We start from the raw sequence: 11,852 nt of genomic DNA on the forward strand, positions 1-11,852 counted from the left end.
TTTGGGCTGCCGAGCCTGTGCCTGAACCTCTGGGATGGTCGTGGCTCCCCTCCTTGTCTGTACTCTGGTGATACAGGCTGCTGCTGACTGATTTCAGGCCACACAAACAGGTCTTGGGTGGAGCTGGGTACAGACTTCAGCTGGGGAAAAGTGGAGCGTGTTTGTTCCTGCTTTGCAAACCTGCAGCTGGCTGCTGCTGGGCTAGGGTAGATAAGGCTCCAGGACTGTTGGCACTATCCTGAACCCTGGGATGCACCTCCCATTGCTGACACAGCTTCAGTCCATGGCCTCATGTTGAGTCACCTCCCTTTCCGTGGTTAAATGTCCTCCAGAGTTATGGCAGTGCCCTCCACATGTCATTGACTGAAGGGTTTCTGACTGGGCTCATCCTCCTGATCCCTCAGCCATGAGATAAGGAGGCAGGTCTGGAATCCCATGGGGAAAAGTGCAAGCCCAGCAAGCCAGTGATCAGTACCTCATCCTCCCAGCCTGGGTGATGCTGTGTCCCCTAAATGACTGGGAGTACACATTTTTGATCCGTGGGCATTCCAGAGCAGCACCAGCATTGGCTGCACCAGCTCAGCAGCCCAGCTGGCTGCAGCCAGAACTCTCCCACTGGCAGTGGCTGGGCTACAGTCTGTTCCTCTTCCTTAAACATCCTCCTTGTGCTGAAATCCTCCTCCTTAAACTTCTCCATGTTTATGTGAAGATCCACTTTTGCTTCCTCACTCTCTGAAGCTCTTGGCTGTGCCACAGGGAGCCAGTCCCTCTCCTAGAACATTTTGTTTTCCTTTTGCATCCTTACCTGCTGCAAGGGTCTGAGTACCCCACTCTTGGCACTCTCCACTTGATGGTGCTCTGAATTCAAGCCCAATAAAGACCACAACTCAAACAAGGTTGGCTGCTCACTGTGAATCCTGCAGAGCAACAACTTGTCCAGTTTTGTTCAAGGGAGGTTTAGGGCTGAAACTCCACAAATTATCACTGAGCTGGGTCTAGGTGTACATCCAGGCCAGTATCTCATCCATGGGCTTCCTGCATGGCAAATCACACCTGCCTGAGGATAGCCCTGCCAGCTCCAGCAGCGCAATGCCAGTGGCTGTGTGGCTCCTGCTAACTGTGATGCCCTGCAGTCCAGGCTCTGGCAGCCAGCTGGCACAAGGTGATGCCATCTGCATCAGCCCTTGGCACCTCCAGAGCTTTGCCACAAGCAGCTGTGTCTGTACTGCAGAACACCACAGCCACCCCTGACCCACAGCTGGACAATGGGATAACTCTTGGGCACATGCAGCAGTGGAACTCAGCTTCCTCACTCCTTCACAGCCAAATGCTGCAGGACTTCCCCATGGCCCCACTCAGACCAAGTTATTGGGGAAAGAGGCAGCAATGTCTCAGAGATCTGAATTTCCCCAGGTTTGGCTGCCTGTTTCACAGAATCCAGCAGTAAACTCCAGCACTGCTTCCCACAGGGAAGGGTTGTGCTGAGGCTGGAGCCCTGCTGGGGAGCCGAATCCCACCCAGTTACCCACGTTCAGCAAAGCCAGAGGAGAACGGATTTCAGCAGCTCCACAGCTCACAGAAATACTTGTGGATGCTTCTGTAAGGATCTGCCTAATGAACAGGCATAACCTCTCTCTCAGGTTCATTAGGCTTTTCTTGCACTCCAGAACACCAGCCACAGCTCCTGCAGGATACTGTGTTCTTGTGGACTGAAGTATTTCCCAGAGTCATGGTTTTCCTTGCAGCCCACCATGGGTTGTGCCTCAGGGTTGACTCCAGCTTGGAAACTGAACTCAGCAGTTCAGCTGAGTTCAACTTAAGGACTGCAGAGCTGTAGCCCCCAGAATTCCCCAGGGTGTGGGTCTCCTCAGGATGGCTTTCTTCCCTAATGAGCAATAACAGACTCATGAACAGATTTTTGACATTGCAGAAGTGGAAACCACAGGAGGAGTAACTGACTCACTGAGGAAATCTTATTAATGTCTTCGACAGAACCTTGGAGTGGAGGCAGGGGCAAGTTAGGGCTTTCAAAGGAAGTGTGGGAGCACCTCTCCAGACCAGCTGCCTGCCTTGTGCTCAACCCTCTGACAATGTTGGAGACGCCTCCAGCTCAGACCAGTCTCTTGGGGAGCATTTCTAGCCCATATTTAGGAGGGAAATGTGCTACTCCTCTGGCTGGTGGAAGCAGATGTTTGCTCCAGCCTATTCCCTGGGTCAGAGCAACCTCCAGCTTGGTCAGATCCAGTCCCAGCTCCTGGGCTGTCCCGAGAGCTATTTGCAAAGAAAGGGTCCAGAGCTGCCCAAAGGAGGAAGGGCAGGCTCTTGTCCTGTAAACCTGCACAAGCACGTGCCAGGCAGAAGCTTTTGGCCTGATTTGCTCACGACCTTTGCCGTGGTCTGTCCTCAGGCAGCCGGAGCCTGCTTGCCAGCGCTGGATCTGTGTTTCCTTGTACACAACAAGGGTACACTCCAGTCAGCTCCAGCCCTGCCTTTACGCTGGTTTTCTTGGGCAGGGGATGTTTTTAGGGGTTTAATATTTAATCTGCACCCTACTGAAGAGGAGAAATTGTAGAGGTTACAAGAGCCTGGGATGTGGCTCAAGGTTCTCATCCTTCCCAGGCTCTGTGTCCCTCCAGCCTGGGAGGTTTTCAGAAGGGCAGTGATATGAAATCCAGGGATGTGAATCCATATGAAAAGCCACTTGCCAGGGATGATGAAAGGCACATGATGAACATACCCCTCCAGGCAGGAGAGCTGCACTGCAAGCACATGGAAGAGGGAAAACAGGGAAGTTTTGAATTTCTGGGCAGTTTTCTGCAGAAACACACTGCTCTGAGCAGGAGCAGCCATGTCCAACAGTGAGCTCTTGTGGCCTCAGGCACTACCAAAGCAATGCTGGTTCCCCTGGTCACACCAGGGCTGTGGGACCAGCTCTGTTCCTCCTTATGCATGGGATCAGGGTCTCCCTTTTCCTAAGGCTGCAGAAATGGGGATTATCCAACAGGTCCCACTTGATGCCTTGGAGCCAGCCACTGTCCCCTGTGGAACAGCCCTGCCCTGTCCCCAAACAAACCTGGTGTTCCTCAGAGGCCCTTGTCCTGAGCCCATCCTCCCTACTGCTGGTCCCTCACCATCACCAAAGCAACCACAGATGGATCTGTCATGAAAGCCCTTGGGGGCCAAGAATCCCTATATCCCAATCCCAAGTGTTCCCTACTGCCCTTCCTACAGGCTGTGCCATCCCCAGGGCTGCCTGGTGAGATCCAGCACATTGAGCTGCTGCCTCCCACCCAGCAGCCCCAGCCAGGAGCCTGCACTCCCAGTGAGATGCAGAGATCTCCATCCAAGGGCTGCTGCAGCACTTGGAAGTTTTCCTGCAATCACGAAATGAGGAGGGAGGGTTAGACCATGAGAATGAGAAGTACCCAGGGAACAAGTAGTAGCTGTTCCAGTGAGCCACTGCCTCAGCAAATATTACTAATACACATGTACAGGCGTTCTGAAATAACCAGCTACTCCTGAGCTCAGCCACCCCGTGTGATCCTGACTTGTGTCAGCTGATAGGAAAAAATCTGTGTGTGGAAGAAACGGCTGTTCCTTGAAAAGGCCTGGGACTGTGCAGGCCATCCCTCGCCTCTGGGCTCAGCCAGCCTGGAGCCAGCTGGGTGTCAGGGATGGGTGAGGACAGAGCCCTGTGTACTCTGGAGGGAAGATGGAGGAGGGACCAAACTGAGATTTGGTTGAGATGTTTGGCTGGGTGGAGGCTCCTGTCCTGATCTTAGGTATGGGGCTGCAATCTAAACACAGTCCCCCTGTGTTGAAGAGAGGTGTCCTCCCTTTCCCAGCATACACCAAGAGTGTCCAGCTGCACTCTCACTCCAGGGAGAGGAGAGTGTTTGGAAGGGGAGAGTCCAGTGCAGGACCAGGCTGTGAGGACATCGTATGGCTGCACTCATCCCAGCTGTCTCCCATTTCCATCAGGGACTAAAGGTGCTGGTGTTTCCCCCTTTCCCAAAAGGAGTCATAAAGCTGGTTTTATGCTCACTGTAAAACCTCTTGTTCTTTAAACCCATGAAGCAGTGCTGGAAAACACAGTGCTTGATTGTCACTTTTATTGTTCCCTGGGCTTCATGCCATGTTTGTTCTTACCTCTGGCTTTCTGAACAATGCCTGAACTTTCTGAACTAACAAATAAAATATATAAAATCAGCTTCTTTTAATCTGTTCAACATATGCTGCCCTTTAATTTCTGTGCTGTACTTAGGGGATATAGTAGAAAGAGGAACCAATTGTTTTCATATCTCCCCCACATCTTTCCACTGAATCTCCTCTCCCTCTTCCCCTTTTCTGAGCCAACATCCCTGTATGATCTTTTGTTATCTGCAAACACTCTTGCCCTTTTCATCTGCAGCCACTGAACTTTGCCATCTTGGCTGTGTCTTCTCCAAAGCTCAGTGATTAGTGCAGCCATGGCTCTGCCCCAGCAAGGAGCCCAGACTGGAGCTGTCTCTGCATTAGGCAATGCCTGCAGAGCCTGTGACAGCTGCCTGTGGTCAACAGTGGCCAGTGATACCTGATCTGTACTAGCCATGGTGTGGCAGCAGGACCAGGGCAGTGACCATCCCCTGTGCTGGGCACTGCTGAGGCACCTCCTGTCCTGGGGTCAGCTCTGAGATCCTCACAACAAGACAGACATGGAGAGGCTGGGGCATGTCCAGGGAAGGGAACAGAGCTGGGAAGGGGCTGGAGCACCAGGAGTGGCTCAGGGAGCTGGAAAGGGGCTCAGCCTGGAGCAAAGGAGGCTCAGGGGGGCCCTTGTGGCTCTGCAGAACTCCTGATAGGAGGGGACAGCCAGGGGGGATCGGGCTCTGCTCCCAGGGAACAGGGACAGGAGGAGAGGGAATGGCCTCAAGTTGTGCTAGGGGACGTTCAGATTGTGAATTAGGGAAAATTTCTCCATGGAAAGGGTGGTTTGACAGTGGCACAGGCTGTCCAGGTAGTGATGGAATTGCTATTCCTGAAAGTGTTCAGGAAACAAGTAGGATTAGAGTATTTGGGGACATGGTTTAGTGGTGGCCTTGGCCAAGCTAGAGTAATGCTTGAATTCAAGGATCTTGGCTGTCTTTTCCAACCTAAACAATTTCATTATAGATGGGAAGCCTAAAAAGCACTAGAAAACAGAGGACTGGGCTTTGGAAACCCTGGGGTCATCCAGATCTTCTGCTTTGGTGTCATCAAGGTGAGCAGGTCCATGGCACACGGTTATTTCTCCTATCAAATATCATCTTTCTTGGGTATTTCAGCCCCAAGGGCAGCACATCTCCTGCCAGCAGTGGTGGTTATGGGCTGAGGCCTGGAGTACACCTGGAGGCCTCTGAATTTCCCTGTGGTGTGTTCTCCTTGCTAGGACAGGTCTGTATAAGGCCACCTTTGACTAGGCATGATGGAGCTTCCTTCGAAGGAGGTGTTGGATGCCACACCTATGGTCAATGATGAGCATGAGCAGAAGTGCCAGTCAGGCTCTGGACACGGGAGAGAGGTGAAACAGCCCCAGGCTGCGATCCCACAGTGTGTCCGGCCTCCACTTTTCCTGGCTGCAGCAGCCAGAGACATTGAGGGCTCAGTCCCCTTTGCAGTGTGACAAATCCCAGCCCTGGGGCTGGTGGTGAAATCTACGTTTTTTTCTTCTCCATCTTGCCAAGGCAGCTCTAAAATACAATCTGAGTCTCCTGGGGATGGGCATGCCCCTGGCTGCAGGCACCAGCACTTTGGTCTCCAGAGGCTTAGGGGAGAAGGCAGCATGTGAAGCCAGAGGCAGGGCAGACCCTGAGGGCTCAGACCAGCCTAGGCGATCTCAGGATATGAATTTTGGGTTTGGGTAAGAATTTCTTCCAGCACAAGAACTCTCTCTCACTGCTGCAGCCTTTTCTGCTTTCTGGTAGTGTTGATCCTTCCCAGCTTGCTCGTTCCAGAGGAGGTGCCCATGCTCTGGGGAAACAGGCGCTGGTCCCTGCAGCCACCCTGGGTCCCCGCGGGCTGCCCGCCCCGGGCGGGGCTCCTACAAGCAGATGTCACCTCGTCCCCATGATTAGCCAACTGTCCTCTCGCCACCAGCAGGACATTTCACAGAGGGGGTTGGAGGAGAGGAACTGCCCGCAAGGAAGATTCTAAACCCAGGAAGCACAAAAATTATGCTTAAAATAAAAAGGTCTCGTGCCTTTTTGCTCGGCAGCAGCTCTAGGGGCAGCCAGGGCTGGATTTCCCCCAGCAAACCGAGCAAGGAAACAACACCCTGAGAGGGGAATAACCATAACACAGGAAACACATTCCTTCTGCCTTTCAGCTTGTCTTTCCTCAAACAAAGTAATAACTAAGAGCTGGTTAAGTTGGCTCACCCACAACATTTTAGGTTGAGTGGGCCTGGGCAGCAGGGACACGGTCAGGAAAGGCACCGGCTGCCACATCCTTTGTCCAATAGTGGGGCAGGGAGGTAAGGCCGTGGGATGTCCTGTCCCACTGTGAGCTAACAGGGGCTGCCAGGGGTCAGAGCACAGCTCCTGTGGTCCCCCTGACTAGGCAGAGTGAGACTGGGGCACTGCCAGCACCCACACCCAGAAATACATCTGCAGAAAAACTGGTCACCCCAACCCATGAACAGAACAATTGGTGGGGACGATCTGACCTTGTTTTGGCAAATTTCTTTACCCACTCAAAAATATCCTTCTCTAAGTGTATTAGTCAAGCCCAACAGAGAATGTGTGCAGGAGAGTGGGAGGTGGGGGTAACACTGCACCTGTGAAATGCAGAGGACAGGAGCTTCAGGGGCTCCCAGTCAGCTGCCACTGGCACCAACACCATCCCAGTCTCATCTCTAGTTCTTGAGGGGTCCATAGGCATGGGAACCCTGTGGGAGAGGCCAGCAGGCACAGCCTGGCAGCATGCCAGAGGTGATGCTCCATCGGAGTGCAGGAGCCAAGGCAGGAGGAGCACAAGCACAGCAGCTGTGTAGGAATACTTAGGAAGTGTCAGAGGGATTGGATTTAATTTGCTGATTGGTAGTGAGGACTCTGACACGCATTGAGCCAGGCAGGGAGGGAGGCAGGGAGGGGACAGGAGACTCCTGCCCTGGTGCCTCTCACAGCAGCGGTTCTTCAGCACCTCGTGCTCAGCAGCTCTGCAGGAAGGTGCTGTTCTGCCAGCCAGCCAAGGTTTATCTCCCTCCCTACCTGCCAGGGCCATAGGCCAAGGGAGAGCTGGCAGCACAGAGCACAAGCAGGTTGTGGGGGCAGAGCCATGGCACTGTCCCAGCTCAGTGACAAAGGACACATTGGGAGCAGTGCAGCACATGGTTCTGAAGCAGCTCCCACCCGGGCAGCAGAAACTTTCTGTCCTCACCAACACAGATTTTCTCCCCAAAACTGAGTGTACTGACCCAAAATCATCCTTCCCTTCCTTGGTGCCCTGTGGCTGCCTATTCTGAGCATTTGCCAGCAGCTCCATCCTCAAAAGGATGGATCCATCCTGGGCCTGGATTTGTCCTGCCACATCCTGTCCCCAACATGCTCCTCTCCCATGTTCCCAGGGCAGCTCTCAGTGTTGGAAAACATACCAGTTTAAAAAATATTATATATAACTTGAGGCAGGTTTGTTCACCTTTGTCCTGGGAAAGGGAAGTGAAGCTTTTTTTTCCAGGACATTGTTTCTCTAGGTGAGGCCTAATGGACTTGGAGTAGCCCATAGACACCCAGAAAGATAAAAGGCCATCAACAGAACATCAACGGAATATCAGCAGCCATCTACCAACATCTACCCCACACTCTGCCTCTGGCAGAGTTAGAGACATCTCCTCTGGAAAGGACTCATAAAAAAATCGAAAAATGAAGTTCTAATTAACATCAGAGGTGAGGAGATTCAGATCCAGTGGGAAACTGAATACTGGGGCTTACTTAACTCTGGACCAATGAACTTTGAAACAGTGCATCTGTATGGGTTTTGACTGTATAAAGTTCGGGGGAAATCTTGTAAAAGCATGTGTCGTGGAATGATTCTCTCTGCACACCCAGGCTATGTGTGGATGAGATGATTTCTGTGGTACATCCTGGCCAGATAATAAAATAATGCCTTGACCCTCTAACATAAAAATGTTGGAGGGTTTTTGTTTTTCCCACAGTCTCAGTGACACCACGGCAGCAGGAGAATAACCACAGGCAGGAGAGTCCCAGTGGCATCGCAGGCTCTCTCTGTGGGGTGATGTCTGCCATGGCTGTGAGAAGATAACAAATACTGCCTGCACTCACAAGCCCATCTGGCAGGGAAAAACCACTGCTGGAAGGCTCCAGTGCAGGCTAGCCCAAGCACTGGCTTTGTACTCCCCTGGGTGTCTCTGCAGGGAGCCCTGGAGCACAGCCCACGTGTGGCTCCCAGCCACCAAGCATCCCTCCCACGCTGCATGCCCACCTCACCAAGCATCATGCCTCCAAAATTGCCTTTCCAGGATGTCAGCTGTTCCAGGCCCCCATTTGCAAACCAGCTTCCCAAAAACCAGGGGTGGGATATGGTGGGAGATTGGTGTGCTGTGTCCCAGTGTCTGCTTCCAAGAGCTCTCAGATGCAGTGTAGGGACAGGCTCTGTGCTGGGAAAACCACATGGGCTCCTCCTGCAAATACAAACGCTGTGGCTGGGGACTGACAATCCCCAACAGCACTGCAGGTGCAGCCTGTGGGTCCCTGAAGGGTGCCAGGGGGGGAAGGGGGTCTCCCATGCAGAGCCCACCCGATGCCCAAGAAATTCCTGCCTTTTCCATGTGTGAAGGTGGAACCAGACAGTGATGCCACAATGGAGAGGATCTCCCACCCAACAGCAGGAGCCACATTGTAACTATGGTAACCCAGAGCAAATAAATGCTATTTTCAAACCACAGGCAGAACCTCCTTGTGAGAAGCCCTGGCTGATCCCCACTGCCAGCTGAGTGCTGGGAGCCAGAATGGATGCCCTGTGGAAGGAAGGATGAAGACCAGCTCCACACAGTGTGCAGTCCTGGATAGGGCATTTCAGGAAAAGGATGGCAGAAAAAATCCCAGCTTCTCTCCACACCATTCCCAGGAGCTGAAGAAACTGTAGGAACACAGAAATTTTCCCAGCTGCATTCACACAGAAGCATGGTGTTGAAAACAGGCAGATCAGAGGGTTTACATAAGGTAAGGAAGTCCTGGACAGAGAGATGAGAAGGGAAAGAGATTAGATCAGGGTAGATGGGGATAGGATAGGATAGGATAGGATAGGATAGGATAGGATAGGATAGGATAGGATAGGATAGGATAGGATAGGAGAGGATAGGATTAGAGGCCCCTGATTGCCTCATGGGGAAGTCCAGCACCGGGGAATCCCACGAAAGGGTTAACAACTCAGGGTTGAGTTAACAACTCAAGAGTTAATTAAGACCCAAATAGAGCAAGAGAAACCCCTTTTGCAAATGGCCCAAAGTCCTGACTCAGGGAGGGAGGAGGAGCTGGGGGATGGGTCCCCAAGGCCCGTGACTCCTGCCCTGTGATTGCAGTGAGGCACTGCAGGAGACACTGAATGAGGAAATGCTCCACAGGGTTTGCTCTGTGGCTGGCCAGCGCTTGCTGCAGAGACCATGAGCAATGCATCCACTGCCAGACCTGCATTTCTCATTCCCAATCCCAGCACCAGCTCAGCTCCACTGAGTCTATCAGACCTCCAGACTGAAAGCCCACCCAGGCTTGTTGTGAGCTGAGCTGCATTTTTAACACCTTAACACAAATTCCCTCATGGTACCCAGGGGGCCAGAGCATTCCCTGCCTGTCCTGCAGCAATGCAATTCCATGCTGGCATCTCTGTACCCAGACCTGCCCTGCAGGGACAGGGTGCTCCCACCTTGCTTCATAACATGGGCAAAACCACAAGCATTGCCATGGATTTTAGAAACAGATCCCCTGGCAAACAGCTCTCCAACTTGCCAAAAACCAGCTGGGTCAGGGCAGGTCAGCAGCCCTGGAGTCCCACATGTAGCATGGAGCAGACAGTGTCCAGCTCCTGCTCGCTGGAAGCAGCTGGCAGAAGCTGGAGCCCTCTGAAATTGCTCTCCAGAGTGGTTGTCCATGCAGTGGGAGAGTCATCTACCATAAGGCCACTCAGAAAAGACCCCCCAAAAGGTGGTGGCACCTCTCCTCCGCACCTGCTGGAAAGCCCACTTCCTCCCTCTGCTCCTTCCTTGGCATGGCAACAGGCAACCCAAAATCCCTTAGCCTGGGTTTGGTTTGGTTTGGCTTGGTTTGGTTTGGCTTGGTTTGGTTTGGCTTGGTTTGGCTTGGTTTGGTTTGGTGTGGTTTGGTTTGGCTTGGTTTGGTTTGGTTTGGTTTGGTTTGGTTTGGTTTGGTTTGGTTTGGTTTGGTGTGGTGCCGTGCCATGCCGTGCCATGTCGTGCCATGCCGTGCCATGTGGTGAATCCATCTCCAAAGGAAAAGGCAGCACTGGAGGTGCCGCGCTCACGTTCCCCAGCGGATGTGGGCGCGTTGTGCCAGCCTGGCGAGTGCCTGGCGCTGGGGCGAGGGGGGCACTGCTGGTTGCTGTGGGAACAGGAATCCATTTGGGTTGTTCTGCAGGCTCTGGCCCTTTGCCTCTGATGTTGTGTTCGCCTCCCAGTTTGCATTGAATTTTGTTCCTCTTTCCGTTGCCCTTTCCCTGAGGAAGAAATACTCCTGCATCCCCACGAGGCAGAAGCAGAACAGGCATGAGAGCCTTGGTGTCCCCTCTGAGGGGTGGCAGGGGGGCAGTGACATCCTGGGGAGGGCTGGCTCTGTGCAGCAGCCATGGGGCCAGAACAGAGCCAGGTTTGACAGAGCCCCCAGCCCAGGATGCCACTGCTCCCGGGCCTGCAGGCGCAGCTGCAGCAGCAGTGCTGCTGGTGGTGGCAATGCCACACTGCTTTCAAACAGCACTATCGTGGGAAGGACCTCAGCTTCTCTTGGGTACCTGCTGCAACACACCAGGCGTGACAGGGAGCCCAGAAAGGTCACATGTGCTGTGTCACTAGTATCCAATGAGTCCTTCCCCTCCTCTGGCCCACGTGGGCTTTGTGCATCCTTGTGTCCACTCACTCCACCAGTCACAGTCACACCTGGGCCACCAGTGTGGCTTCACGGGCACCTCAGGAGGATGCTTGGCACACGGTCCCTCCATTGGCCTGGTCAGTCCAGGGCAATGTGGAGAGAGTGAGGAGGACTGGGCAGTCCTGCATGGGTGAAAGGAGGTGGATGCTCTCATTTCCAGCACCCAGACCTTCCTTCTGTGCAAACCCTTAGGAGTGTTGGCACCAGGATGTGCAGGGGGAACCACACTGACCTCCATGGCTCCATCCACCTGGGTAGGAGGAGGCTGAATAAATACATACTGCAGGGAAAATGTAAAATGCAATGTTTTGAAAGGAAATTTTGTTGCTAAGAGCTTAAAAAAAAATCCTTGCTGTGAATCATCAATTTCAGGTGACACCCAAACAATTTATTGGACCTGTAGTGTTGGAGAACTGAGACCCAGAGACATTGAGCGAGTCCTAAATGAAGAGCATGGGAGGAGGAGAAGGAAGGAGAAAGGGCTTGGCTCGAGGTGCTGGACCACAATGCAGGGGCAAGGGGACTAGGGCAGGTCCGGAGGGAGGGGAGCTCGGCCTCTCCGGAGACACGGCATCCCCAAAGTGTCCCCACGGCCGCAACCCGTGAGCTCGCAGCTCCAGAGAGGCTCTTTGTCCCCTGGGATGGCCACTCACCAGCTGCCCCCCGCCACCCGGGAGAGCCCAGGGGCAAGAACACCCTTTAAGGGCCTTAAAATCCACC

This window comes from Passer montanus, unplaced genomic scaffold (genome assembly GCF_014805655.1).
Source record: "Passer montanus isolate IOZ18808 unplaced genomic scaffold, ASM1480565v1 scaffold8, whole genome shotgun sequence".
In the NCBI taxonomy this organism is placed as follows: domain Eukaryota; kingdom Metazoa; phylum Chordata; class Aves; order Passeriformes; family Passeridae; genus Passer; species Passer montanus.